The sequence below is a fragment of the Oncorhynchus mykiss genome, chromosome 20, assembly GCF_057628025.1.
Source record: "Oncorhynchus mykiss isolate SJ-2025 chromosome 20, ASM5762802v1, whole genome shotgun sequence".
NCBI lineage: Eukaryota > Metazoa > Chordata > Actinopteri > Salmoniformes > Salmonidae > Oncorhynchus > Oncorhynchus mykiss.
The window spans coordinates 11,171,544-11,177,606 of record NC_143041.1 but is presented as its reverse complement, the minus strand read 5'-3'; the positions used below and the strand labels follow the sequence as shown (position 1 = coordinate 11,177,606).

General features: G+C 40.4%; 1 non-coding gene across 1 annotated transcript; it reads left to right on the top strand.

Annotated features, from left to right (window-relative positions):
* The first annotated feature begins 3,982 nt into the window (after positions 1-3,982).
* trnal-uag (transfer RNA leucine (anticodon UAG)) lies at positions 3,983-4,064 on the top strand. The gene has a single exon. It is a non-coding gene; the product is annotated as a tRNA-Leu (tRNA).
* The last annotated feature ends 1,999 nt before the right edge of the window (positions 4,065-6,063 follow it).

The window sequence follows — 6,063 nt, the reverse complement described above, 5'->3', positions numbered from 1 at the left end:
CTGAAAGACAAAAAAAGTACATTTTACTAGCTAGCTAGGTTCATTACTAAAACGATAACATCTGTTTTTAAATACTATAGTCATTTTAAAATAGACTGGGCTTTGGTCTATCTGCAGATCTAAAACCCTACTATGTGGATGGGACATTTCTGATGGGATGGAGGACTATTTTACTGAGTCAAATGTCTTTTCATGCATATGTATTTAGTGAATAAAGGTGATTCTGATTTAACTGCCGAAAATTCTGTTATCAAAGTAATTTCCTTTATGTAAAATTTCACTAATGTTTTAAAACTTTGTGTCCTGCTAAACACGCCTGTGGTCCACCCGTCCACCATGGCAACATGCACTCCCTGCACGTATTACTTACCGTCATTGACAACCACAAAGTATTTCTGGCCAATAGTCACATCAAATAGAATTTGGCCACACCCCTTCTTGTGCAGCTGGCAGCGAGCCAGTAGAAACCGTAAGTACTGTACACAATACACAAGTATATTTATCACCACTCTGTTACCATCTGGCAAACGGTATTGGAGTATCGGGTCTCGGACCAACAGCCCCCGAGACAGCTTCTACCACAAGGCGATCAGACATCAGACTGTTGAACACCTAACCCTAGCTGTCTATCAGCTCAGACCTGCACCTTAGAGACTATTTGCACTGACTCTCCACACATCCATCTCTCTTACACACACACACACACACACACACACACACACACACACACACACACGCGCGCGCTTACATAAACACACAATAGACACTGCACGATTCAACTGCACGAGGGTCATTCCATGAAGAGTGCCTTTTGCCCCTTTGATATTTGAAGTAGAAATTGCCTACCAATATTGAATTTAAAGCCTCTTTTATGAAACAAAGTGTCCTTTAATATAGAACACATGGAGAATTAAATATAAATTATACTTGCTAAAGTGCCAAGATTCAGCATTTTGACATCCCTCTATGTACCCTCTGTGACTTATAGGAAGATTTTAACTCACTTAATCCCAAAATTTGTCCAAGTTTTCGCCAGAATTGTAAAGCAATACAGTACTTCTTACAAAAACAAGTAGTGATGAGGTCAATCTCTCGTCTACTTTGAGCCATGAGAGATTTACATGCATATTATTAATGTTAGCGCTCAGTATACATTTAAGGGCCAGCCGTGCTGACCTGTTCTGAGCCAATTTTCCTAAACCCTCTTTGTGGCACCTGACCACATGACTGAACAGTAGTCCAGGTGTGACAAAACTAGGGCCTGTCGGACCTGACTTGTTGATAGTGCTGTTAAGAAGGCAGAGCTGCGCTTTATTATGGACAGACTTCTCCCCATCTTTGTTACTGTTGCATCAACATGTTTTGACCATGACAGTTTACAATCCAGAGTTACTCCAAGCAGTTTAGTCACCTCAACTTGCTCGATTTCCACATCATTCATTTCAAGATTTAGTTGAGGTTTAGGGTTTTGTGAATGATTAGTCCCAAATACAATGCTTTTAGTTTTTGAAATATTTAGGACTAACTTGTTTCTTGCCACCCATTCTGAAACTAACTGCTACTCTTTAAGTGTTGCAGTAATTTAACTCGCTGTAGTAGCTGATCTGTAATGTGTTGAGTCATCCGCATACTGTACATAGACACAATGGCTTTACTGAAAGCCAGTGGCATGCCATTAATTAGTAAAGACTGAATAAAGTAAGGGGTCTAGACAGCTGCCCTGGGGAATTCCTGATTCTATCTGGATTATGTTGGATATGCACCCTCTGTGTTCTGTTAGAGAGGTAACTCTTTATCCACAATATAGCAGAGTGTGTAAAGCCACAACACATACGTTTTTCCAGCAGTAGAATATGATCAATAATGTCAAAAGCTGCACTGAAGTCTAACAAAACAGCTCCCACAATCTTTTTATCATAAATTTCTCTCAGCCAATCATCCGTCATTTGTGTAAGTGCCGTGCATGTTTAATGTCCATTCCTATAAGAGTGCTGAAAGTCTGATGTCAATTTGTTTACTGAAAATAGCATTGTATCTGGTCACACACATTTTTTTCAAAAGTTTACTAAGTTGGTAACAGGCTGATTAGTCGGCTATTTGAGCCAGTAAAAGGGGCTTTACCATTATTGAGTAGGGGAATTACTTTTTCTTCCCTCCAGGCCTGAGGGCACACACTTTCTTGTAGGCTTAGATTGAAGATATGGCAAATAGGAGTGGCAATATTGTCCACTATTATCCTCAGTATTTTTCCATCCAAGTTGCCAGACCCAGGTGGCTTGTCATTGTTGGTAGACAACAGCTAACATGTATTGGATCAATAATTTGTTCACTTCCACACACACTTTTCGGAATCCAAAATTACAATGCTTGTCTTTCATAATTTGGTCAGTTATACTTTTTAAATTTTAATTGAACTTTTATTTAACTAGGCAAGTCTTGGATGGGTAATGTCAGCATTTGTTGCTGGCATGTCATGCCTAAATTTGCTAATCTTGCCGATGAAAAAATCATTAAAGTAGTTGTCAATATCAGTTGGTTTTGTGATGAATAAGCCATCTGATTCAATGAATGATGGAGCTGAGTTTGCCTTTTTGCCCAAAATTGTATTTAAGGTACTCCAAAGCTTTTTACTATCATTCTTTATATCAGGTCAGCTGGTTCTACTCTATTTGGCCATTTTCTGGTGTTTTGTGGAGGGAAACTGAGCGGGTCAAGCATAACAAGTCGACCATCTTATCCATAGACAGGCTAGAAATGATATAACATGTATTTATTTTTTGTGAAGCTTGCATTCAATTGCCCCTCCCTGTTGCACATAACAAGCTTCCATTCCCACGTCACCAGCGGATTCATGGCTGATTTAAGATGAAATCGTCAACCCTGTTACGTTCAACCCTGTGACTTTATTTGGCACGTAAACAGGCACTTACTATAGTATTCTTTTAAATTTTATTTAATCTCTTGAGACAGGTAAACATGTTTTTTATGAAGTGGAACGTGCTCTTTTTGACAGAATGTTAAAATTAGGCGAAATCAAGCGTTTTTTGGGACCAAGTTACACTTCTAAAAAGGCACCCATCTCTTACACACAAGGTCACCTACACACACACACAGATTATTGCAATTTCAAATCAAATCAAAGTTTATTTGTCACGTGTGCTGAATACAACAGGTGTAGTAGACCTACAACAGTGAAATGCTTACTTACAAGCCCCTAACCAATAATGCAAAAAAGGTATTAGGTGAACAATTTGCACATCATCCTGTAAATGTCTTTATTAGTACATCTATCTATACATGCACAATTCATATTGTATCTTATAGTGTAGTCTAGTTTTTTGCTTGGTGTTCATTGTGTACATACTGTATGTGGTTTGTGTAAATTCTGCGTCTATATATCCTGTCTCTATATTCTGTTTATTGTGTGCATGTTCTTTTTTATCGTGGCAGCACCATTTCACAGTCAAATTTCTTTACATGCACATGTATCTGGCGAATAAAGGTGATTCTGTTTTAACTTCCGTAAATTCTGTTATCCAGGTAAATTACCACCTTCCATCTTGGTTATGAACGCAGCATTAGTGAGCCACGTGGTGAAAGTCAAAATTAAAAACAACTGTTAGTGTTAAAAGTGGATCTCAAGTAAGTAGCCACAAATGAAAGGGGTTGTTATCGCAATATTTACCTGAAGTTCTCTTCTCTAAGGTTATCTACATTTCAAAAGACTGCAATGCATGATTCTGCAGCTAAACTTTCTAGCCCAAGTCTAGCTACAGTAGTTAGCCCCATGAAAGGGTGGGTCCCTGGCGGCAACAAGTTAACAATCTTCCAGCGAAGTAAACCTACCACCACTGGTGTTATGGACGTCTCCGTCTGTTGTGTTGGCAAGGTAAGGTCAAAACTAAAATATTATTGCTTTTGGAAACCCCTATGAAATATTGTAATATTCAAATCCGTTTCTGTACGCTGTAAGTCTTCGGAAGGTAGCGTGGCCGAGTGGTCTAAGGCGCTGGATTTAGGCTCCAGTCATTTCGATGGCGTGGGTTCGAATCCCACCGCTGCCAAAACATTTTGATTAAACGTCAGGTCTTAATTATCTCTACACTACACAGAACAATGTATTAGAGTAGGGCTGTCAAACAATATACAAAAAATTAAGAGTTAGTTGCAGGATTTGCTGTGATTAATCACAATTCATTTTCTCAAATTGAACTGTAAATTAAGATTTTTTTTATACAAAAAGCATTACAAGAATATTGAAGTCTAAATTGATAAAGCACACACATCCAAATATCAACTTGTTTTGACATCGCATTGTTGTTTTCAAGGCTTATGTATTTTGAATGCTTTCAGTGTATTTTGAACGCTTTCAGACAATACGATTAAAACAAATGAGTGCACTAAAATTGACTACAGCTCAGTGTTCAACACCATAGTTTCCTCAAAGCTCATCACTAAGCTAAGGACCCTGGGACTAAACACTGCAACTGAATCCTGGACTTCCTGATGGGGCGCACCAAGGTGGTAAGGGTAGGCAACAACCCATATGCCACGCTAATCCTCAATACTGTGGCCCCTCAGGGGTGTGTACTTAGTCCCCTCCTGTACTCCCTGTTCACCAACGACTGCATGGCCGAACACGACTCCAACATCATCATTAAGTTTCCTGACGACACAACAGTGGTAGTCCTGGTCACCGACAACGACGAGACAGCCTATAGGAGGAGGTCAGAGACCAGGCAGTGTGGTGCCAGGAAAAACAACCTTTCCCTCAATGTGAGCAAGACAAAGGAGCTGATTGTGGACTATATGAAAAGGAGGGCCGAACAGACCCCATTACCATCGATGGGGCTGTAGTGGAGCAGGTTGAGAGTTTCAAGTTCCTTGGTGTCCACATCACCAACTAACTATCATGGTCCAAACACATCAAGACACTTGTAAAGAGGGTACGACAACACATTTGCAGGAGACTGAAAAGATTCGGCATGGGTCCCCAGATCCTCAAACAGTTTGGTTGCATCACCACCTAGTATGGCAACTGCTCAGCATCCGACCATAAGGCGCTACAGGTGGTAGTGCGTACGGTCCAGTACATCACTGGGATCAAGCTTCCTGCCATCCAGGACCTATATACTAGGCGGGGTCGGAGGAAGACCCAAAAAATTGTCAAAGACTCCAGTCACCCAAGTCATAGCCTGTCCCCCCCCCCCCCCCCCCCATTTGTTTTTACACTGCTGCTACTCTCTGTTTATTATCTAAGCAGTCACTTTACCCCTACCAACATGTACAAATTACCTCAAATAACCTGTACACCTGCACATTTTTTAAATGTAAACTTTATTTGACTAGGCAAGTCAGTTAAGAACAAATTATTATTTACAATGACGGCCTACCAAAAGGCCTCCTGCTGGGATTAAAAAATATATTTTTTATATAGGACAAAACACATCACAACAAGAGAGACAACACTACATAAAGAGAGACCTAAGACAACACAGCATGGTAACAACACAACATGACAACAACATGGTAGCAGCACAACATGGTAGCAGCACAAAACATGGTACAAACATTTATTGGGAGCAGACAGCAGCAAGAAGGTAGAGACAACAATACATCACGGAAAGCAGCCACAACTGTCACTGAGTGTCCATGATTGAGTCTTTGAATGAAGAGATTGAGATAAAAAAAACTGTCCAGTTTGAGTGTTTGTTGCAGCTCGTTCCAGTCACTAGCTGCAGCGAACTGAAAAGACGAGCGACCCAGGGATGTGTGTGCTCTGGGGAGAATGTGACTGGCAGAACTTGCAGGAATGAGGCCGAAGCGGGTTTTATAAATAAGCATCAACCGGTGGGTCTTGCGACGGGTATACAGAGATGACTCGGTACCGGTACCCCCTGTATATAGCCTCGTTATTGTATACAGTCTCGTTACTTCTTTTTACTTTAGTTTATTTAGTAAATATTTTCTTAACTCTTTCTTGAACTGCATTGTTGGTTAAGGGCTTGTAAAGTAAGCACTTCATGGTAAGGTCTACCACCTGTTGTATTCGGCCCATGTGAC